Raw genomic sequence first — 24,797 nt, forward strand, 5'->3', positions numbered from 1 at the left:
ATAGTATGCAGCCAGCTGTGTTTCACTGGTATGGTCAAGATAGGCCACCACACTAGGCTAGAACACCAACTGGGCCATACCAGCAAAGGGCATCCTGATGTTCAAAGCACAATGTTGATTACCACCCTCTGGAATGAACATGCCAATGCACAATGGCATAGCATGCAGAACGGTCCAAACATAGGGCCGCCAAGTAAACTTGTCGAGCGAAGAAAGTCTCACATCGATGTCACTCATCTTGAACTCTTTGTGCTTGTCAGCCTAAAGCCAACATTTCTCATGGCAGACACAACACATCCCCTACCAATGTTACCACAGGAATGTGCATAGGAGAGAGCTCACGAGGCATGACACTAAGAATGAAATGGTCACAAAATACATCCATAGAAAAGGGGTGCAAATATAACTGACATGGCGTTTGCAACTGGGATATTTCCTCTGGTGAACAATATCATCTAGTTGTTCATACAAATATCCCAAAAACACAGATGCCAAAGGCAGCTGGTGACCATTGGTAGCCAAAACGGCAAGAGGAACCAAAACTATCCCATAATCAGGGAGACTCGAGAAAAGAAATCGGGATGCCACATATAAAATATACGTGGAAAGGTGGCATTGATTGTCCGGTCCACGAACCATCACGTCTCTCCCACCACGACATTCAAACCAGTACTTCATCTAGTGTTCCAATGACAATTTACCCGGGGCAGAAGTTTTGTCTATTCGAGCCTTAAACAATGAGACCTCCGCAAGAAGCTGGTCGTAGAGCTCCCTAAGATCATGGGGGATGGTCTCGATATGCTGGCGATAATGAGTAGAGATAGAACCCCCGACAGGCAATGCCAATAATGCAGCCATGTCCTCCACGGTGATTGTGAACTCTCCAAACGCGCCAACAAATGTATGACAACGACAACACCGGTGCTCCAATAGAAGCCTGACATACTTACACCTTGCCGACCCGTCAGCCTCATATAGCAGTCCACGAAATGAACAAGATCGACATTCTATAGCATCCTAAAATACATAGCATTTTCAAGAACAAACCGCGTCCAAGCATTGTAACTGGTCAGGGACTTGAAACTGTCAGTCCTTGGCTCTTAGCATTTGTAGGACATCGATAGGTTTGAGGGACCACAAAGACACATTAATTCCGTGGCGTCAATGACATCAAACGAGCCGCCTTTACCCCAATACACCTTTCCCCCATCGACGGCTGCTACTGCCTCCCTCTCCACTAGAAGTTCTGCAGTATCAACTTGCCTAACAATATCAGGGAAGGGGCACTCAGTCATCTTCCCCAGCTTCTTTACAGTCTTCTTCTCCTTCTTTTGACCAGGAGCCATGATGAACAAACACTAGGAATAACAAGACATGAAGCATGTCGTCTTCCCTGAGTCCATCACCATGGGCTCTTAATGGGCCCAACATTTATACTAAATGGTCCTTGGGTCCAACTATCTTATAAAAGCCCAAGGATTGTGGGCAGATGCAAGATTAGCCCATCAGTTATAACCCTCAATGGTCTTACGCTTAACCTCTCATCCCATAATGATCCAACACTGTCTGACAAGAGAGGACCTCTCCCTTGGCTGTAAGGTATAGTGCTGCACTCTCTACTCACATGTATCCTGGGAATTAAAACCTTTTGCAAATAATTTGTGAAAACATAATATATAAGTGCATCTCTATATAAATATATTTTGCAAAACCAAATTTCAAATACATTTGAAATCCACTACCGACAGTTTAGGTTTCCATAAGAGAGAATGCATTTCTCGATCATTCACTTTGTCTGACAAAGGGGCTGATCCTGTCATTTTGATCACCCACTTAGGTGAATTCTTGGACTACCCCAACATACCTAGGTTTTGACCCTCACTAAGGATCTCACGAATTGGTATATCAAAGACAACCCAATCCGACACCTAGTGCAGATCCCACTTGCACTTAGGTCCAATCGGGTACAAGTCAGAGTCCCACACTTTCCATGTGTTTCTCAAACACTTTCTAATGAAGGGTGATTTGGCCCGACCTCTTAATAAGGGGACATGTGGATGTGACTCAGCATAAGTGACAACTTAGCGTGACCAGCTCGCTATAAAGTGACACTCTAATACCCTGAGCTAAGGCTCCCTCGAGTTAAAACCACCCCAAGCTAAGGGTACTTCGGTACCAGGTCGCGACATCAGTACTTGATCCTGTTTGAGGTATGAGTGTTAGCTTGGGAATATTAGTTTGGGTAAACCAGCTCGGGTATACCGATATGCCCTCCTAAGATAATTCTGAAAGTTACTCCAATGGTTCCCGGATTTTGTGGGATCACACCTCGTGAAATCTAGCATTATCTCCTCGCCCGATTCGGGCGGAAGCGATTAACATTAGCAGATAACGTTCATCCCCAATTAATGCGGAATGGATTCTATCATGGCGATAATCTCGAAAATACTCCACAAAGCCCACGAGGACTCCATTATATAAAGGCCCTCCCTTCAAGGGCCCAAGGTACGCTTAATCTCTGCCTTCTAGCCTGCATTCTGAATTCTCATAAGCTCGCTAAGTACTGACTTAAGCATCGAAGCAACCTCATCGGGTAAATATCCCTGGGTTCTCTGATTCTCTATGCAGATTAGCCGCCTCGCCGTCAACCAGAAGCCACCTCATTGCCAGGTAGGAGCAGCCGGATTGCGATGCATCACTTTCTGTGTCAGTGGCTTAGTCAATGGGTCTGTCACATTCTTTGCTGATGCTACTTTTTGAATATGTACGTCCCTTCTTCCAACAATCTCTTGTAGTATGTTGTACTTCCTCTTGATGTGCTTTGATTTCAAGTAGGTTCGTGGCTCCTTAGCATAAGCAATGGCTCCAATGTTGTCACACAATAGTGGAATGGGTGATGTGCTGGATGAAACGACTCCTAATTCCTATATGAACTTTTTCATCCAAACGATTTCCTTGGTAGCTTCACTTGCAGCAATGTACTCGGCCTTAGTTGTGGAATCTGCGGTGGACCCCTATTTGCTGTTTTTTCAGCTAACTACGTAGGACCCCATTTGGAAGATGTATCTAGATGATAACTTTGCATTTTTATGCCCTTAGGGCATCATTTTAGGGGTATTTTTGGCCTTAGGATAGTCAACGTATGTCATTTTCCAAGTTAAATTCATTGTTGCAACCTCTAAGCGTCTCTGTGCAAATTTTGGGGAAAATTGGAAAGTTTTCATGGATAAAATGCAGAATTTGGGAAGCTAGTGTGAAGTCCAACTGAGAGATGGGGTGTTTTTGTGAAAAACTGAAAGCAGGAGGGCACCTCCTAGCTCCTAAACCCAGTTTGGCGCCCCTCCTCTTGTATTAGCATTCTCCCTACGCCTTAGCAAACCTTATGGCGCCTTTTAACCCATTCTTTTCATTCTTAACAAAACCTATCCGCCCCTAACTGCTAAATCTTCACATTTCTTCCCTTCTAATCTCCACCATCCATTCTAAAGCACTCTTTTTTTAGCATTCTAACCCTAGGAGCCACCTAACTTCTAATCATCACAATTCAACCTTTAGCCACTAAATCTCAGCCTTACATAATATTTGGTGCTTTCTCCTTTTCTTCTTAGCCTTAGGTTTACCCTAGAACCATCCTAACCCTTTATTCTAAACCCTATGGCACCCATATTTTTGCTAAAACCTAGTTGCCACCCCCCCTCTTTCTCTCTAATTCCAATTGTATCCACCATTCTTTATAAAAAGGACCCAAAGGCTCCTGAGAAAGGGTTGGATTCTGCCCCCATGTAAGACGAAAGGTTGACCTTGAGAAGTTCAAGGGTAGAGGAGGAGGAGGATGCATAGGCAAGAGGAGGGGTTCCTACTTACAGTTCGCCAACACTACTACTATCACCTATGGAATCAGATACCAACCACTTTTATTTTATTTTAGTTTTAATTTCTTTTCTTTCAATTCTACTTTCATTATTTCCTTTATGTAATTTATTTTCATGCCATTTAATCTTCATTTTCTTTTTTGCAGATTTGAAATTTGGCCAGGTAGGATGGAAGGCCTAACCTGTGAAGTTCGAGGGTCAAACGAGAGATCTGGAGACTGCTACTTTTTATCGGATTACAAATTTTTATTTCATTTTTTGTTTATTTATTTCTGTACTTATTTATGTTTTTGCGCTTTCAACTTTCAGTACTGTTCGGATTTTTTATTTTTCCAGTTTAATTAATTAATTTTTATATTTCTACAACTCCCTCTTGTGTTATCTTGTCCGAATTTGAGTACATATTAATTTTTCCCTTGCTTCCCTGAAGATACGCCCCATTCTCATCACTTTATCGCGTTAGTAGTTGTTTGAGAAATAGTAAAAATTATAAATGTTTAAACTGGTGTTCTGGAGTGTTTAATGATGTGCTTTCGAACACACCAAGTTTTTGGTACCATTGCTGGGGAAGCACGAAGAAAAATGTTTATTTATTTTTTTTGGATCTTTTTCATTATTTTTTCTTTTTTGTGTTATTACTTGATCGGTTATCTCAGTTTAATTCTTGTTTCTCTTTGATTTTGTAGGACAGAATAGTGAAAGGTAGGGTATTGGAGCGTTACAGGACTACGGAACATAAGAGAAGAGAAGAGAAATTGGATTGTGTTTCAAGTGTAATCATTCCACTAACTTTTGGTTTTTTGATTTTTTATTTTTGAACTCTTTTTTCTAGTTGAATAGTGATCTTTGAATTTTTAATTATTTTTTCCTAGATCTGATTTTTTTGTATTATTATTACTTTTTCTCTCAGTTTTTTTCTAGATCTATTTTTCTTTCTTTATTTTAATTTCTTGTTTGAATTTTTGTCTTATTAGGTTTGTGTTTTTCTTTTATTTCAAAATTTTTTGTTTATTTTATTTTTTGTTTGTTATAATTATTTGTTGCCTTATTTAATTTCCTTTTTATTAGTGCTTTAATTGAATAATTAATTGTTAACAAGAAATTGTTTAAAATTTTGAATTTAAGTTTAAATTTTAATTCAAATCTGAATTTGAATTTCAATTTTCGAAATTTAAATTTAAAACTAAAAAAATATAATAAAAAATAAAAAAAATCAAAATAATAATTTTTTTTAGTTAATATTTTAAAAGTTTTGCATTTGCATTCGCAAATTTAGGGTTTGATAATTTAGAGCATGCATCATATAGGAATTTTATTTTACTTGCTTAAATTATCGTTGCTAGTTGTGAATGTGTTAGGTTTTCTTTCTTTTTATTATTTTAATTGGTTCTTTTTCTTAGTTTATTTTATTCTTTTATTTTATATTGATGAATTACATTTTAGAAGTAATTGTTTATGCATTGTAGTTAGTTGCATTTGCTTTATTTATTTTGTTTTTCCGTTAATCCACTTAAGGGCATCCAACTTAAATAAGATAAGGTGGGGATTTCATCACCCTCCATTAGACCAAAAATCACCACCCTCCACGTGCGGTTCACCCTAATCCTAATTTAAATTTTGGATAGCAAGTTCCTTTAGGGAAGCCTCACATTTGGTTCAAAGGTGTGCTGAATTTTAGGAAAGTTTGTAATTACTTTCCATAACCGGCGGTTGGTGTCTAAGGAAAGTGGTTAAATGGCTATGCCAAAGCAGGTCTTGTGGTTATTTATTTAGGTCCTTGTGAGAGCAAGGGGAGCCTCCCACATCCCCACCTCTTACTTGGCCAACCAAAGGAATTGGTGTAATTCCAAGTGAACCTAAAAGGATTCACATTGGTTGAACCACTAGTTTAGGAAACCCAAGGTTAGCCCTAGGTCAAAATCTAAATTCACATTTAAATTTCAATTTCAAAAAAAAAAAAAAACAAAATTTTAAAAATTCAAATTTGAATTTAAATTTTAAAAATTTAAAATTTAAATTTCAAAAAAGAAAAAACAAAAAAATAAAAAATTAAATTTCAAAATGTAAATTTGAATTCAAATTTCAAACTTTAAAAAAATAAAAAATTTAAATTTGAGTTTAAATTTCAAAATCTAAATTTGAAATTAAAATTCATAATTGAAATTTCAAATTACAAAAAAAAGAAGAAAAATGGGATTAAAATAAGATAAAATGAATTCAATGGCTGGAGTTTTTGGAATGAGAAACTACTTCCAACCTGAGCCACAAATAGGTTGAAACCACGTGTTTCGGCAATTGGATAAGATTAATGGTATGGCCCAAAGAACTTGATGAAGTCCTTGTACGTCGTCAACAAAGTGGAACATACCCAACCTTGTCATCATATCCATCATGTTCCATCTGTGCAAGCTTGGCCCATTATGTCAGTTAGTGCCCTATGGCGGGCCCATGTCAATCAATTATTCCAAACCAAGTACATGCAGCCAATATATTTTTTCAGCCCAATGCTAACCAATTCTCTAGTCCTTATAACCCTGGGTGGGAAAGTCAACCCAACTTCAATTATAGGGCCTAAGTCCAAGAAAACCCCCAGCCAGATATGCACTCTCAGTGGTCTAAAGCCCAGACCCATTGGGAGTACAATGATTACCATGGGACTCAACCGGTTCAACCATGTCAAACCTATACACCGTACCAACAGCAATACCACCTACCTAAATCCATGGTCCACCAATTTCAGAGGCCACAAATACAAAGTTCATTCCAACAGGTGTACCCTAGGAACCAACTAGTCCAGTCGTATCAAGTTTACCCACAACCTCCTCAAGCACGTACAGTAGATAACCAATTCATGCAGCTTCAACAACTGATCCTAAACCAGTAGCAGTCCATTGATAGATTAGAGAGCCAAATAGGATAGATAACTGAAGCCAAGGCAAGAAGAGGAGTAGGGCAACTACCGAGTCAACTAGTTGTGAACCCTAGAAATCAGCCACTGGGTTTTCCTCCACAACAAATTCGACCACCTCCTAAGGGCACTCAGCTTAAAAATACCAAGGCTATTACAACTTTAAGGAGTGAGAGGATTTTAGAGGACTCGTGTGAGAAAAAAAATTGAAGAAGAAGAAAAGGAACAGGAAGACCCTAAGTTGGGGGAAGAAGAAGAAGGGAAGGAAACTTTAGAAGAAGGGCCTTTAGTAAACCAACCCGTAGTTCCCTTTCCAACTGTACTCACAGTTAGGCTGGTGCTAAAGTACAAAGAAACTCACAATGAGGAGAGTCAGGAAGTCCATTATAACATCCCTCTCTTCAATGCAATCCAAAATGTCCTAGCCTATGCCAAGTTATAGAGCCACAATCGGCCCCATAAAAAATGATGCTCTTTGTAAATGTTAGTGCAACTCTCTTAAATCAACTCCCATGGAACACATGAAAGACCTTAGTGCTCCCCTCATAAGCTATGTCATCACTGGAATCACCTTCGATTAGGCACTGGTGGATCTTACGACTAGTACAAATATGCTTCCATCCATTTATGATAGGTTTAGGATCGGCGAGTTAAAATCAACCCTGATAATTCTACAACTTGCTGATTGGTCAGTCAACACTCCTCGAACGTTATTGAGGATGTCATGGTTAGGGTAGAGGGTTGTCACTTCCCATTGGATTTTATCCTAGACATGACCCCAATTGAGGAGCTGAACCATATCCCGATAATCTTAAGATATCCGTTTCTAGTAACGGCCAATACAAACACCAATTGTAAATCGGGAGAAATGAAAACTTCATTAGGGGAGTAGAAAGTCCGATTAAATGTTTTTAGTGCCTCTAAGTATCCAAACCTAGGGGAAGATAAGTGCAAGATAGATATAGTTGATGATCTTTTAGATGCCCTGTTTGCCCCTTGGCTAGCCCAATCTGAGCCCTGTTTGTATGAAGATGAAAGTGAGTTAGAGAGTGTAGATGGAAGAAGTGCATGAATGTGTCTGACTGAAGACGTTAAACTTAATGCTGGTTGGGAGGCAACCCAACACAGTTTTTAGTGTTTTCTGCTTTTAGAATTTGAGTTTTCCTTTTTTTGATGTGGCAGACCTTGAACCCCTCAGGAAAACCCTATTCATTATTCCCTTTGGCCCAAATCCTTTTTACATCATTCTAGTTATGCCATTGAGGACAATGGCATTTAAGTTGGGGGGTGAGAGAGAGAAAAAAATTGAAAAAGAAGAAAATAAAATTGAGAATCTAAGCCTTTAAATATGTAGAATTAAAGTTCACTGAAATTTTTTAAAAAAATTTTCCATTAAAAGAGATTCCCAAACAAAAAAAGTTAAGGAAACTGATAAAAGGATATTGAATTTTGTAGAAATTGGTAGCAAGTGATAGGAGTAAAAATTGGTCTTATTTGAATATTGTTGAAACTATTTAGTAATTAGAAAATACTCCCAAGTTTGCCCCTGCCAAAATAAAAAGAGAAAGATTAAGAAATTAGACAAAAATTCTTCAAATTGTTAAGAGACAGTGGACTACCCTAAATACTATTAAAAAAAGAGAGAATAATAGGTCAATGGACACCCTAAACTTAGTAACCAGGTCTCTTCACCTAAGTCAAGTGTCAAGATTCGCGTCAGACGGAAAAGGAAATGCCAAAGACAATCACTTAACACTTAGTAGTCGTGTTTCTTCACCTAAGGCAAGTATCGAGATTCACGTCAAACGGTGGAAGGTAACAAAAAATAAATATGCATATCAAGTTTAGGGGTAGAAATCCACTGCCAAAAAATGATAAGAAGAATACATGTCTGATTTTAAAAATCAATCCCAGTTTATCAAGATAGTCTGCAAATGGAAGGGTAAATAAGATTTTTAAGCTTAGTTTCTGTAATATTCAAAGTAAGACAGTTTTACCCCCTAAGCACAATACTAATCTATATAGAGTTTGGGAGTTGTGGATTTAGGGTGCTTGACTAATGATCTCTATGATCAGTGTAATTTTAAGGCTGCATTGCTAAGGGACAAGCAATGGTTAAGTTGGGGGTGTGAAAGTATGACCTTTTCCCAGTTAAATTCATTGTTGTGACCTCTAAGGGTCTCTATGCAAATTCTAGGGAAAACTAGAAAGTTTTTATGGCTAAAATGCATATTTTGGGAAGCTGGTGAGAAGTCCAACTAAGAGAGGGGGTGTTTTTGTGAAAAACTTAAAGCAGGAGGAAGCCTCCTAACTGTTAAATCCAGTTTAGTGCCCCTCCTACTATATTAGCATGCACCCCACGCCTTAGCAAACCTTAGGGCGCCTTTTAACCCATTCTTTTCACTCTTAACAAACCCTAGCCGCCCCTAACTGCTAAATCTTCCAACCCTTCTAATCTCTATCCTCCATTCTATGGCACTCTCTTTTTAGCATTCTAACCCTAGGAGCCACCTAACTTCTAATCTCCACCATTCAACATTTAGCCATTAAATCTCAGCCTTACATAGTATTGGGTGCTTTCTCCTTTTCTTCTCAGCCTTAGAATCACCCTAGAACCATCATAACCCTTCATTCTAAACCCTAGGGCACCCATATTTTTGCTTTAACACAATTGCTGCCCTCTTTTTCTCTCTATTCCCAATTGTCTCCACCATTCTCTATAAAAAGGACCCAAAGGCTCCTAAGGGTTGGATTCTACCCATAGGTAAGACAGAAGGCTGATCTTAAGAAGTTCAAGTGTAGAGGAATAGGAGGATGCCCAGGCAAGAGGAGGGGTTCCTACTTGCAGTTCGCCAACACCACTACTGCCACCTCTAGAATCGGATCCCAACCACTTTTACTTTATTTTAGTTTTAATTTATGTTCTTTCAATTCCGGTTTCGTTATTTCCTTTCTACAATTTATTTTCATGCCTTCTAATCTTTGTTTTCTTTTTTGTTGATCTGAAATTCGGCTATGTAAGACTGAAGGCTTAGCTCAAGAATTTCAAGGGTCAAAGGAGAGATCTAGAGATTGCTACCTCTGATCGGATTACAGATTTTTATTTCATTTTATTTATTTATTTATTTTTTTTATGTTTTTGCACTTTCAACTTTTAGTATTGTTCAAATACAAAGCTGCCTCAAAAACAAAGGAGGAAGCAAAGCAAAAGGATTCGGTTGTTGTTCATAAAGGTAAAATCGAAACTCAAACTTCTTCTAAGTCGCATGATGTTAAGTGTTTTAGGTGCCAAGGGTTCGGGCATATTGCTTCTCAATGCCCAGACAAAAGAGTTATGGTTGTGTTGGAGAATGGAGAAATAGAAAGTGTTAGCTCAAGTGAGGATGAGATGCCACCATTGGAGGATTGTTCTGATGTTGAAGTTGCAGAACCCGTTCATGGTGATTTGCTGGTTACAAGGAGAGCCCTAAGTATACAGCCTAAAGTTGGTGATGAGGATCAACGCGAGCATATTTTTCACACAAGATGCCATGTGAAGGATAAGGTATGTACTATGATTATTGATAGTGGAAGTTGTACCAATGTTGCTAGTACGTTGTTGGTAAATAAGCTGAATTTGCATACCATAAAGCATCCTAAACCGTACAAATTGCAATGACTGAATGAAAGTGGAGAAGTGAGGGTAACTAAGCAATTTCTAGTATCCTTTTCAATTGGCAAGTATGAGGATGAGGTTCTATGTGATGTCGCATCAATGCATGCTGGTCATATATTGCTTGGCCGACCATGGCAGTTTGATAGGAAGGTTACACATGATGGGTATAAAAATCGATATTCTTTTGTAATGAATAACCGAATTGTTGTACTAACCCCTCTCAAACCTTTGCAAGCTTATGAAGATCAAATTAAGATAGCATGAGAGTGCAAAATGAGAGAAAATCAAAAGTGTGAGCGAGAGGAAAAGAAAAAGAAAGAAAGTTAACAAGCAACAACAAAGAGAGCAAGTGAGAGTGGAAAGATTGAGGCTGAGAAGAAATTTGGGGAGAAAAGTGTACAAAAAGGAGAGGAAAGCAAGGGAATGAGTGAAAAAAAAGAGGTTAAGAGTATCATGATTGCAAGGTAGCAACTACTTGTCCTTATGTACAAGGATGTTTACTTTTCTACTAATGACTCAAACCCCTCTTTGCCTAGTGTTGTTGTGTTTTTATTGCAGGAGTTTGAGGACCTATTTCCCGAGGAGATTCCCCATGGATTACCTCCCTTAAGAGGTATTGAGCATCAAATAGACTTCATGCCCGGTTTCGCCATACCAAATCAACCTACTTATAGAGCTAATTCCGAAGAAACAAAGGAGATTCAAAGGCAAGTGGATGAGTTGGTGCAAAAGGGTTTTGTAAGGAAGAGTCTTAGCCCATTTTTAGTTCCTATCATCTTAGTCCCAAAGAAAGATGGAACATAGCGTATGTGTGTGGACTGTCGAGCCATTAACAAAATAAAAGTTAAGTATAGACACCTTATCCCTAGATTAGATGATATGTTTGATGAATTGCACTACTCTTATTTGTTTTCTAAAATTGATATAAAGAATGACTATTATCAAATTCACATGAAAGAGGGAGATGAATGGAAGACAACATTTAACTAATGCACCTAGTACATTAATGAGGTTAATGAATCATGTCTTGCATGCTTTCATAGGGAAATTTGTGGTAATTTACTTTGATGATATTTTAGTTTATAGCAAAAATTTGGATGAACATTTGAAACACTTGCATGCTGTTTTTAGTGTGTTAAAAGAGCACCAATTGTATGCTAATGTTAAAAAGTACACGTTTTGCATATAATCTGTTGTGTTTCTTGGATTTGTTGTTAGTTTACAAGGTATTAGTGTTGATGAAGAAAAGGTAAAGGCAATAAGGAACTGGCCTACACTTAAGAATGCGAACGAGGTAAGAAGTTTTCATGGTTTAGCAAGTTTTTATTGAAGGTCTGTTAAGGATTTTAGTTCTATTGCTACACTTTTGAAGTGGGATGAAGTGCATGGTCGAGCTTTCCAAACTTTGAAAGATAAACTAACTAATGCACTTTTGTTGTATTTGCCTAACTTTGATAAAGATTTTGAGGTGGAATGTGATGCATCTGGAATTGGAATAGAGGCTGTTTTGATGTAAGATTCCAAACCAATTGCTTATTTTAGTGAAAAGTTAACTGGGGCAGCCTTGAATTTTCCTACTTATGACAAGGAACTTTATGCATTAGTGAGGACTCTTCAAACATGGCAGCATTACTTGTGGCCAAGGGAATTCATCATTCATTTTGATCATGAGAGCTTAAAGTTTTAAAAATCCCAAGGGTAAGCTTAATAAAAGGCATGTTAAGTGGCTGGAGTTCATAGAAACGTTTTGATGTGTGGCTCATTGTGACACTAGCAAGTGCGCTAGCCGTTCAAGTAATAAAGTAGTGAGTGAAGTATCGTTCCCACGAGGATTTAGGAAATAATTACCAATACTAAATTGGGTATTTCTTATCTGATTAACAAATAAATCAAAACTTCAATGAAAGCTAAAAATCCTAAACTAAATCTATCTAAATCATTGGCCCAATTGCCTTCAAATCATGTTAAAAGAGTAAGCAGTAAATGACAATATCAGAATTCAGCAATCTATCAATTTGGATCATTCGAATAAATCATGATTGAGCCTTGGTTTGGTGAAACTCCAAGGTCATGAACAGCCTCTCTCAAGAACTAATCCCCATCCATAACGGTTCTTCTATCTCTAGCAAGAACTAATCCCCAATGCATGCATTTCTTCAAACACTTCTAACCCATCAATTCAAATTTGAATTGATCACCAATTGAATTGTGCAAGTTATCTCTAATCTTGCACTCAATTCAGTTCTTGAATAGTAGATCTGAATTCCTAGAGTCTCTTTCAAGCACTCTAGGAATTCCAAGCTTTAAATCCATTCGACCAATTTGAAATTTGCAAATCTGAATTCTCTTTCAAGCAATTTAGATATTCCAATATCAGATCTGAGAATTCAGATCTGGGTTTTGAAGGTTAATTGGCCGAATTAATCTACAATTTAATCCCTATTCAAGAAACTTCAAGTACAATTCATAACCATTCGAATGAATAAAAAAGAATTTGATTGCTAAACTGAAATTTTACAAGCTGAAATACATCAAGAAAGAATGGAAGAAGGAGAAAGAGGAAAGAAAATATAACAAAGAAACTGAATTCAAATTAAAGGAGAATGAAACTACAATTAAGTTATTACAAAAGATCTTTGAATCATAAACCCCAAATTTCGAACTCACCTTCTTCTTCTTCTTCTTGTCTGCTTGACTTGAAATTCCTTCAGCCCTTCTTTTTCTTCTTCCTTGCGCCTAGCCTTATTCTCTTCTCTTCTCTCAAGGTGGCCGAACCTCTAAGAGTGGGAGAGCCTTCCTCTCAAGCAATTGAACACTTCTCCCCCCTCCTAGAGGCCTCCTTATATAGTTTTTCAAGGGGGCTCTTGCCCCTTCTTGAAGCATCTAGAATGGGGTGTATTACACCATTTTCTTGAACTTTCTAGAGCTCTCTTGAAAGCCTCTTAAGGGCTGCTATTTGGGCTACACTTAGGCTCTCTCTTAGCACATGATAATTATACTTTGAGTTGTTCTTTTGGGATGAGAATGGGCCTTCTTTGCTGGGCCAAATTCTACTCTTAGCTAGGCTTTCTTTTCTTGGGTTTTCTCAAGGAATCCACTTGCTCTTCTTGGGTCGAAGTGCTCTCTCTTGCTTCCACAACTGGGCTGGGTTGAAATTGGTCTTTTTGAACCTTCTTTTCTTGCCTTTTTCCTTCATTTTCTTGGATTAATTATCCCTGAAACTTATTCTTAGTATTAAGCTAAATTAAGGCAAAAATTAATAAAACTGGCATATAAATCCATGCTAAAGTCCTCAAAAATTATAGATAAATTATAGGTTCATCACGTTTCCTTATGTGATCAGATACAAGCATGGAAAGGAAAATGTTGTTGCTGATGCAATATCTAGGAGGTGCGTATTACTTACATCTTTGCAAAACTAAGTTACTTGGTTTTGAATTGTTTAAGGACTTGTATGCTAATGATTCTGATTTCGGCCAAGTATGGAATGCATGTTATAAGCGTGCGTTTAATGATTTCTATAGGCATGAAGGATTTCTGTTTAAGAAGGATAAATTGTGTGTGCCTATTTGTTCTATTCGTGAGTTATTTGTTAGAGAAACACATGGAGGAGGCTTGATGGGGCACTTTAGTGTACAAAAGACTAAATATATTGCGTGAGCATTTGTATTGGCCTACTATGAAGCATGATGTACAATTTTTTTGTGATAAGTGCATTACGTGTAGGCAAGCAAAATCTAAAGTTAAACCGCATGGCTTGTATACCCCTTTACCAGTGCCTAACCAACCCTGGATTGATATTTCTATGGATTTTGTTTTATGGTTACCAAGGTCTCAAAGTGGTAAGGACAACATATTTATTGTTGTTGATCGGTTTAGCAAAATGGTTCATTTCATTGCCTGTTCTAAAACCAATGATGCAATACATATTGCCGACTTGCTCTTTAAAGAAGTTGTTCGTTTGCATGGTTTGCCTAAGACAGTTGTTAGTGATAGAGATGTTAACTTCTTAAGTCATTTTTGGCGCACCTTATGGAATAAATTAGGAACTAAACTCTTGTTTTCTACTATTGCCCATCTTCAAACGGACGGTCAAACTAAAGTAGTCAATAGGACACTCACTACCTTGTTGTGTGCCATTATTCAAAAGAACTTAAGACAATGGGAGATGTATTTGCCACATATTGAGTTTTAATATAACAGGTTTGCTCATTCTATTACTTTTTCACCTTTTCAAGTTGTTTATGGCTTTAATCCTTTAACTCCTATTGATATTTTACCTTTGCCTACTAAGGAACATGCTAATCTTGATGGTCAGAAAAATGCAGTTTTTGTGAAGGATTTACATGCCAAGGTTTGGACTAACATTAAAAGGAAGAATGAGCAATATGCTAAAAAAGCTAATAAGGGACATTTGAAGGTTGTTTTGAACCTGGAAATTGGGTTTGGGTGCATATGCGTAAGGAGAGGTTTCCTACACAAAGGAAATCAAAATTGCAGCGTAGAGGAGATGAACCATTTCAAGTCTTGGAAAGAATCAATGATAACGCCTACAAGCTAGATTTTCCAAGCAACTATGGTAATGTTAGTGTGACTTTTAATGTTGTTGATTTATCTTTGTTTGATGTAGGTGATTCGAGGACGAATCCTTTCGAGGAAAGAGGGAATAATGAAGATCGAGGTGCTGGCCAAATGGCTCAAACTAATATTCCCAAATATTCCCAAGATCCTTTGCAAGGAATCGGTGGATCAATGACTAGGGCAAGAATGAAGAGGATGAAAGAGGCTTTACAAGGCTTAATCATGAAAGTGCATGACAAAGAGGCTATTGTAGAAGATTTTAAGACAGTTCTGGAACTGTCCAAAGCTTCACCAAGGATAATCACCTATCTTTATGTGCAAGACAATGAGCAAGGGCTATATCTTGAAGAACAAGCTTGGAATCCATGACATAAGATGTATTGATGGACATGGCGCATGGACATGATAAGAAAAAGGCCGAATTCGCATGCTGAGATGTATTGATGGGCTTGATGGGCTTATTTTATCTTGTTTTGATTTACTTTGACTCTTCTATGCTTAGTTGTCATCAGTTGTAGTCTTTTAGAAGGATTTCTATTTCAAAGCAGATTTGCTTTCCTAAATTAAAGGGATCATCATTAGCTAGGAGTTTCCTTATAAGATTATGAGTTTTTTTATAAGATAATGATGTTTACATGCCTATATAAAGGCCACAACAATGTAACACGAAAATCAATCAATAATACAATGGTATTTTCAGCAAGCAAAGCTTTGTCTTCTTGTGTTCTTGGTAGAATACAATATCTTAAATTATCAAGGGAGTGATCAACCTTTGTGGCGTCTTCAAGATTAGGGTTTTTAAGGACTTAGTTTTCTTAAGGTTCTAATCTAATAAAATACAACTTGTTTTCTAGCTTCTGGGTGTGCATAACAACTTGATTCAAGAGTTCCTAGAGCAGGTCGTCTAGCGGGTTCTTATCACTGAAATTGGAACCAACAAAACCAAGTGATGTCGGCCGAAACTATCATTCTGTAACCGATATAACAGAACCATAGGAAGAAACAATCCACTTTATTTAAAAAATCCAACCAAAGCTATCGATGGCTTGCCAGAATGATGCCATCAATGGAAACCCGTAGCTGAAATCAATCCAAACAATCCAATACTATCCAAGCTGACCTAATCTATCAAGTCAAAGTGAAACTAAAGTCAACCCACCCGAAACAAGATGCTGACAATTATTGATTATTCACTTTCTAACCAACCAACACTGATACAAGTGAATGCAACTCAACATATAGAAAACTATCTGGTAGAGATCAAACATAGCTAAGCTTAGACTAACCCATTCTACCAAATCCTTTGAAATTGAGTCTAGCCAAACCTAAGTAGAAGCAACTACACATTATCCAAAACTAACCAAGCCATGGCGAACTAATCAAACATCAATCAAATCTATACCCTCTAACAAAGACTATTAGCACAATAAAATCCCCTTACTAGCAGAAACGAACCCGACAGGCCTAAATAAAGTAGGAAATCAACACAACTCCTTCATAAAACAAAACTAGAGATACTCACAGGAAAACAAAACCAATAAACGAAGATTAATCAAAACAGTCCCATCTAAACAATTTAAAACTATGCAAAGAAGAACCTTGACTAAACCAATTTAACCTTAGAGATCGAATATAGCTAAGCTTAATCAAACACATTGTTCCAAATCGTGTGAAACTAAGTCTACCCAAACCTAGGTAAAAGCAACTACACATTATCCAAAACTAACCAAGCCGTGGTGAACAAATCAAATCTATAACCACAAATAAAGCTTATTAGCACAATAAAATCACCTCACTAACAGAAACGAACCTGACATACCTAAATAATGTAGGAAATCAACTCAACTCCGTTATAAAATAAAGCAGAGCTAATCACAAGAAAATAAAACCAATAAACATAGATCAATCCAAACAGTACCATCTAAACAATTTAAAACAATACAAAGAAGAAACAAGACTTAATGAATTTTACCCACAAGAGGAGAGCTTATTACAAGTCTAATCACACTATTCACAATTAAACATACCCACTATAACTTATACCACAAGTCGGATAAGGTCGCAATTCTAAGTTAAACAAAACCAACATATTTGGAGAAGGTGGGAAACCAAATCACCTCCATCAAAACGTGAATCATTACCTACTAAAATCAAAACAAAGCAAATAAACAACGGCCAATCCAAACAAACCCATTTAAACAACGTAAAAAAACACAGAGATAATTTGACATACCCATTCGATCTCTACCAGATGCTTTTCTCTATGTTGAGTTTGATTCATTTGCATCAGGATTGGTTGGTTATAAAGGAAATAATTTAAAATTGTCTGCATCTTGTTTCGTGTGAGTTGACTCTATTTTAGTGTTTGACTTGATAAATTAGATCTGTTTGGATAGTATTTGATTGATTGCACTGATTTCAACACCGATTTAATTTGATGACATCATTCTGGAATGCTATCGATAGCTTTGGTTGGATTTTTTAAATAAAGTGGATTATTTCTTCCTATGCTTTTGTTTTATCAGTTACGGAATGATTGTTTCGGCCGACATGAAATGGTTGTGTGGGTTCCAATTTGGGTTGGCCAGGTTGGCTTTTGTTAGTAAGTTTAGCTATATTCAGTCTCTACCAGATGCTTTTCTCTATGTTGAGTTTGATTCATTTTCATCAGGGTTGGTTGGTTATAAAAGGAATAATCTAAAATTGTCTGCATCTTATTTCGTGTGAATTGACTCTATTTTAGTTTTGGCTTTCGTTAGAGCTTTGTTCTAACAGGCTCTATTGGGTGAATTGTTGTAAGATGCTGAGAGTGATCGATATTTGTAGTTTGGCCCTAATAGTTTAATGTGTTATCCGTTAGGGGTTTCGAAGACTTTTCGGGCTATGAAATTGTTAGTGTTTTGAAATTTTTGGCAATGAAATATCAAAACATCTTTTTTGATCTTTAGAAACTTAAGTTAGTTGGTTTCACACAAGGACGTGTACATCGCCAGAGTCGATTAGCTCGAATCGGATCCTATATATTCTATTTGGCACTTATAACTCTAAGTGAGTGGACTTAGCTTATTTAGGAGATATAAAGGGTATAAGAGAAAATGGTGCGTTTAAGGGTAATGAACTCGGTGCTTGTTTGTTGATGTGATTTATGTCAAGTTATATATCTATGTTTTTTTTTTTACGTTGTTTAGATGGGTTTGTTTGGATTGGTCATTGTTAATTTGCATTGTTTTGATTTTAAAAGGTAAGGTTTCAGTTTTTGATGGAGAGGAGTTGTTTTTCCAATTTCTCTAAATATGTTGGTTTTGTTTAACTTAGATTTGAGAGATTATGCAACCTGTGGTATAAGTTATAATGGGTTTGTTTAATTAAGAATAGTGTTATTAGAGTTGTAATAAGCTCTATTCTTGTGGGTTAAATTGATTAAGACAAGTTTCTTTTTTATTTTGTTTTACATAGTTTAGACGGGTGACTGTTTGGATTGATCAACGTTTATTTGTTTTATTTACCTACGACCTAGTGTACGTATATTTTAGAGAGGAGTTGACTTGACTTCCTACTTTATTTGGGTATGCCTGGTTTGTTTCTGTCAGTTTTGATTTGATGGGTTTTTTATTGGTTTGCCACGGCTTGGTTAGTTTTGGATAGTCTATAATTGCTTCTACTAGATGCTTTTCTCTATGTTGAGTTTGATTCATTTGCATCAGGGTTGGTTGGTTATAAAGGAAATAATCTAAAATTGTTCCCATCTTGTTTCGTGTGAGTTGACTTTATTTTTGTGTTGATTTGATAAATTAGATCTATTTGGATAGTATTTGATTAATTGGACTGATTTCGGCACCGATTTAATTTGATGACATCATTCTGGAATGCTATCGATAGCTTTGGTTGGATTTTTTAAATAAAGTGGATTATTTCTTCCTATGCTTTTGTTTTATCAGTTACGGAATGATTGTTTCGGCTGACATGAAATGGTTGTGTGGGTTTCAATTTGGGTTGGCCAGGTTGGCTTTTGTTAGTAAGTTTAGCTATATTCGATCTCTACCAGTTGCTTTTCTCTATGTTGAATTTGATTCATTTGCATCAGGGTTGGTTGGTTATGAAGGGAATAATCTAAAATTGTCCGCATATTATTTCGTGTGAATTGATTCTATCTTAGTTTTTGACTTAATAAATTAGGTCTGTTTGGATAGTATTTGATTGTTTGGACTGATTTCAGCACCAATTTTCTTTGATGACATCATTCTGGAATGCTATCGATAGCTTTGGTTGGATTTTTTTTTAAATAAAGTGGATTATTACTTCCTATGCTTTTGCTTTATTAGTTACGGAATGATCGGTTCGACCAACATGAATTGGTTGTGCAGGTTCCAATTTGGGTTGGCCAAGTTGGCTTTTGTTAGAGTATTGTTCAAACAGGCTCTATTGGGCTGATTGTTGTAAGATGCTGAGAGTGATCGCTGTTTGTAATTTGGCCCTTATTGTTTAATGTGTTATTCGTTAGGGTTTTCGAAGAGTTTTCGGGCTATGAAATTGTTAGTGTTTTGAAATTTTTGGCAATGAAATATCAAAACATCTTTTTTGATACTTAGAATCTTAAGTTAGTTGGTTTAGCACAAGGACGTTTACATAGCCAGGGTGAATTAGCTTGAATCGAATCCTCTAGGTTTTGTTTGGCATTTACAAGTCTGAGTTAGAGGATCTAGCTTATTTAGGAGATATAAAGGGTATAAGAGAAAATAGTGCCTTTAGGGGGTTGTGGGCTCTGTACTTGTTGGTTGATGTGATTTATGTCAAGTTATATCTCTATGTTTTTTTTTAAAGTTGTTTAAATGGGTTTGTTTGGATTGGTCGTTGTTTATTTGCATTGTTTCGATTATAATAGGTAAAGTTTCAGCTTTTGATGGAGCGGAGTTGATTTCCAACTTCTCTAAATATGTTGGTTTTGATTAACTTAGATTTGGGAGATTATGCAGCCTGTGGTATAAGTTATAATGGGTTTGTTTAATTAAGAATAGTGTGATTGGAGTTGTAATAAACTCTACTCTTGTGGGTTAAATTGATTAAGACAAGTTTCTTTTTTGTTTTGTTTTAGTTAGTTTAGACGGGGGACTGTTTGGATTGATCAACGTTTTTTGCTTTATTTACATACGAACTGGTCTACTTATATTTTAGAGAGGAGTTGACTTGACTTCCTACTTTATTTGGGTATGCCCGGTTCGTTTCTGTCAATTTTGTTTTGATTGATTTTTGATAGCTTTGCCACGTCTTGGTTAGTTTTGAATAGTCTGTAATTGTTTCTACTTAGGTATGGATAAATTTAGTTTCATAGGAGTTGGAACAAATAGGTTTGGTTAAGCTTAGCTATATTCGATATTTTCCAGATGCTTTTCTCTATGTTGAGTTTGATTCATTTGCATCAGGGTTGGTTGGTTATAAAGGGAATAATCTAAAATTGTCCACATCTTATTTCGTTTGGGCTGAATATATTTTAGTTTTTGACTTGATAAATTAGGTCGGTTTGGATAGTATTGCATTGTTTGGACTGATTTTAACACCGATTTTATTTGATGACATCATTCTGGAATTCTATCGATAGATTTGGTTGGATTTTTTTAATTAAAGTGGAATATTTCTTCCTATGCTTTTGTTTTATCAGTTACGAAATGATCATTATGGCCGGCATGAAATGGTTGTGTGGGTTACAATTTGGGTTGTCCATATTGGCTTTTGTTAGAGCTTTGTTCTAACAGGCTCTATTGGGTGAATTGATGTAAGATGCTAAGAGTGATCGCTGTTTGTTGTTTGGCCCTAATAGTTTAATGTGTTATTCGTTAGGGTTTTCGAAGACTTTCCGGGCTATGAAATTGTTAGTGCTTTGAAATTTTTGGCAATGATATATCAAAACATCTTTTTTGATCTTTAGAAGCTTAAATTAGTTGATTTCACACAAGGACGTTTACAGTGCCAGTGTGGATTAGTTTGAATCGAATCCTATAGATTCTATTTGGCATTTATAAGTTCAAGTGAGTGGATTTAGCTTATTTAGGAGATATAAACTGTATAAGTCCGAGTGAGTGGATTTAGACCCAGTTTCATAGGAGTTGGAAGAATAGGTTTGATTAAACTTAGCTATATTCGATCTCTACTAGATGCTTTTCTCTATGTTGAGTTTGATTCTTTTGCATCAGGGTTGGTTGGTTATAAGGGGAATAATCTAAAATTGACCGCATCTTGTTTCGTGTGAGTTGACACTATTTTAGTTTTTTGACTGAATAAATTAAGTCGGTTTGGATGGTATTTGATTGTTTAGACTTTCAACACCAATTTTCTTTGATGACATCATTCTGGAATGCTATCGGTAGCTTTGGTTGGATTTTTTAAATAAACTGGATTATTTCATCCTATGCTTTTGCCTTATCATTTACGGAATAATCGTTTTGGCCGACATGAAATGGTTGTGTGGGTTCCAATTTGGGTTGGCCAGGTTGGTTTTTGCTAGAGCTCTGTTCTAACAGGCTCTATTGGGCAGATTGTTGTAAGATGCTGAGTGTGATTGCTGTTTGTAGTTTGACCCTAATAATTTAATATGTTATTCATTAAGGTTTTTAAAGACTTCTCTGGCTATGAAATTGTTAGTGCTTTGAAATTTTTGGCAATGAAATACCAAAACATGAAATGGTTATTTCTTCCTATGCTTTTGTTTTATCAATTACGGAATGATAGTTTCGACCGACATGAAATGGTTGTATGTGTTCCACAATCTGGGTTGGCCAGGTTCGCTTTTGTTAGAGCTCTGTTCTAACAGGCTCCATTGGGCGGATTGTTGTAAGATGCTGAGTGATTGCTGTTTGTAGTTTGGCCTAATAGTTTAATGTGTTATTCGTTAGGGATTTTAAAGACTTTTCGGGCTATGAAATTGTTACTGCTTTAAGTTGGTTTTGCACAAGGCTGTTTACATCACCAAAGTGGATTAGCTTGAATCCGATCCTATAGATTCTTTTTGGCACTTATAAGTCTGAGTGAGTGGATTTAGCTTATTTAGGAGATATAAAGGGTATAAGAGAAAATGGTGCCTTTAGGGGGTAATGAGCTTAGTACTTGTTGGTTGATGTGATTTATGTCAAGTTATATATTTATGTATTTTTTACATTGTTTAAATGGTTTTTTTTGGATTGGCCGTTGTTTATTTGCATTGTTTGATTTTAAAAGTTAAGGTTTCAGTTTTTGATGGAGCGGAGTTGATTTCTCAATTTCTCTAAATATGTTGGTTTTGTTTAACTTAGATTTGGGAGATTATGTAGCCTGTGGTATAAGTTATAATGGGTTTGTTTAATTAAAAATAGTGTGATTAGAGTTGTAATAAACTCTATTCTTGTTGGTTAATTTCATTAAGACAAGTTTCTTTTTTGTTTTTGTTTTAGATTGTTTACACGGGGGACTGTTTGGATTGATCAACATTTATTTAATTTATTTACGTACGACTTGGTCTACTTTTATTTTTTAGAGGAGTTGACATGACTTCCTACTTTATTTGGGTATGCTTGGTTCGTTTCTGTCAGTTTTGATTTGATGGACTTTTTATTGGTTTGCCACGGCTTGGTTAGTTTTGGATAATCTATAATTGCTTCTACTTAGGTATGGATAGACCCAGTTTCATAGGAGTTGGAAGAATAGGTTTGATTAAGCTTAGCTATATTCGATCTCTACTAGATGCTTTTTTCTATGTTGATTTGATTCTTTTGCATCAGGGTTGGTTGGTTATAAGGGGAATAGTCTAAAATTGTCCTCATCTTGTTTCGTGTGAGTTGACTGTATTTTAGTTTTTTGACTTGATAAATTAGGTCTGTTTGGATTGGTCATTGTTTGTTTGCATTGTTTTGATTTTAGTACGTAAGGTTTCAGTTTTTTATGGAGTGGAGTTGATTTCCCAATTTCTCTAAATAAGTTGATTTTGTTTAACTTAGATTTGGGAGATTATGCAGCCTGTGGTATAAGTTATAATGGGTTTGTTTAATTAAGAATAGTGTGATTAGAGTTGTAATAAGCTCTATTCTTGTGGGTTAAATTGATTTAGACAAGTTTCTTTTTTGTTTTGTTTTGTATTGTTTAGACGGGGACTGTTTGGATTGATCAACGTTTATTTGTTTTATTTACCTACAACTTGGTTTACTTATATTTTAGAGAGGAGTTGACTTGACTTCTTACTTTATTTGGGTATGCCATGTTCGTTTCTGTCAGTTTTCATTTGATTGATTTTTGATTGGTTATGCACGGCTTTGTTAGTTTTGGATAGTTTGTAATTGGTTCTACTTAGGTATGGAAAGACCCAGTTTCATAGGAGTTGGAAGAATAGGTTTGATTAAGCTTAGCTATATTCGATCTCTACTAGATGCTTTTCTCTATGTTGAGTTTGATTCTTTTGCATCAGGGTTGGTTGGTTATAAGGGGAATAGTCTAAAATTGTCCTCATCTTGTTTCGTGTGAGTTGACTGTATTTTAGTTTTTTGACTTGATAAATTAGGTCTGTTTGGATAGTATTTGATTGTTTGGACTGATTTCAACACCGAATTTATTTGATGACATCATTTTGGATTGCTATCGATAGCTTTGGTTGGATTTTTTAAATAAAGTGGATTATTTCTTCCTTTGCTTTTTTTTTATCAGTTACGAAATGATCGTTTCGGCCGACATGAAATGGTTGTGTGGGTTCCAATTTGGGTTGGCCAGGTTGGCTTTTGTTAGATCTTTGTTCTAATAGGCTCTATTGGGCGAATTGATGTAAGATGCTGAGAGTGATCGCTGTTTGTAGTTTGGCCCTGATAGTTTAATGTGTTATTCGTTATTGTTTTTGAAGATTTTTCGGGCTATGAAATTGTTAGTGCTTTGAAATTTTTGGCAATGAAATATCAAAACATCTTTTTTGATATTTAGAAGCGTAAATTAGTTGGTTTTGCACAAAGACATTTACATCGCCAGAGTGGATTAGTTTGAATCGAATCCTATAGGTTCTGTTTGCCACTTATAAGTCTAGGTGAGTGGATTTAGCTTATTTAGGAGATATAAAGGGTATAAGAGAAAATGGTGGCTTTAGGGGGTAATGAGCACGGTATTTGTTGGTTGATGTCATTTATGTCAAGTTATATATCTATGTTTTTTTTACATTGTCTAAATGGGTTTGTTTGGATTGGTCGTTGTTTATTTGTATTGTTTTTATTTTAACAGGTAAGGTTTCAGTTATTGAAGGAGCGGAGTTGATTTCCCAATTTCTCTAAATATGTTGGTTTTGTTTAACTTAGATTTGGGAGATTATGCAGCCTGTGGTATAAGTTATAATGGGTTTGTTTAATTAAAAATTGTGTGATTAGAGTTGTAATAAACTCTATTCTTGTTGGTTAAATTCATTAAGACAAGTTTCTTTTTTGTTTTTGTTTTAAATTGTTTAGACGGGGGACTGTTTGGATTGATCAACGTTTATTTGTTTTATTTACGTACGACTTGGTCTACTTTTATTTTAGAGAGGGGTTGATTTGACTTCCTACTTTATTTGGGAATGCCTGTTTCGTTTCTGTCAGTTTTAATTTGATGGATTTTTTATTGGTTTGCCATGGCTTGGTTAGTTTTGGATAATCTGTAATTATTTCTACTTAGGTATGGATAGACTCAATTTCATACGAGTTAGAAGAATAGGTTTGATTAAGCTTAGCTATATTGGATCTCTACTAGATGCTTTTCTCTAGGTTGAGTTTGATTCATTTGCATCAGGGTTGTTTCGTGTGAATTG

Source organism: Nelumbo lutea, chromosome 4 (genome assembly GCF_056320005.1).
Source record: "Nelumbo lutea isolate HS-2025 chromosome 4, American lotus-T2T, whole genome shotgun sequence".
Lineage (NCBI taxonomy): Eukaryota > Viridiplantae > Streptophyta > Magnoliopsida > Proteales > Nelumbonaceae > Nelumbo > Nelumbo lutea.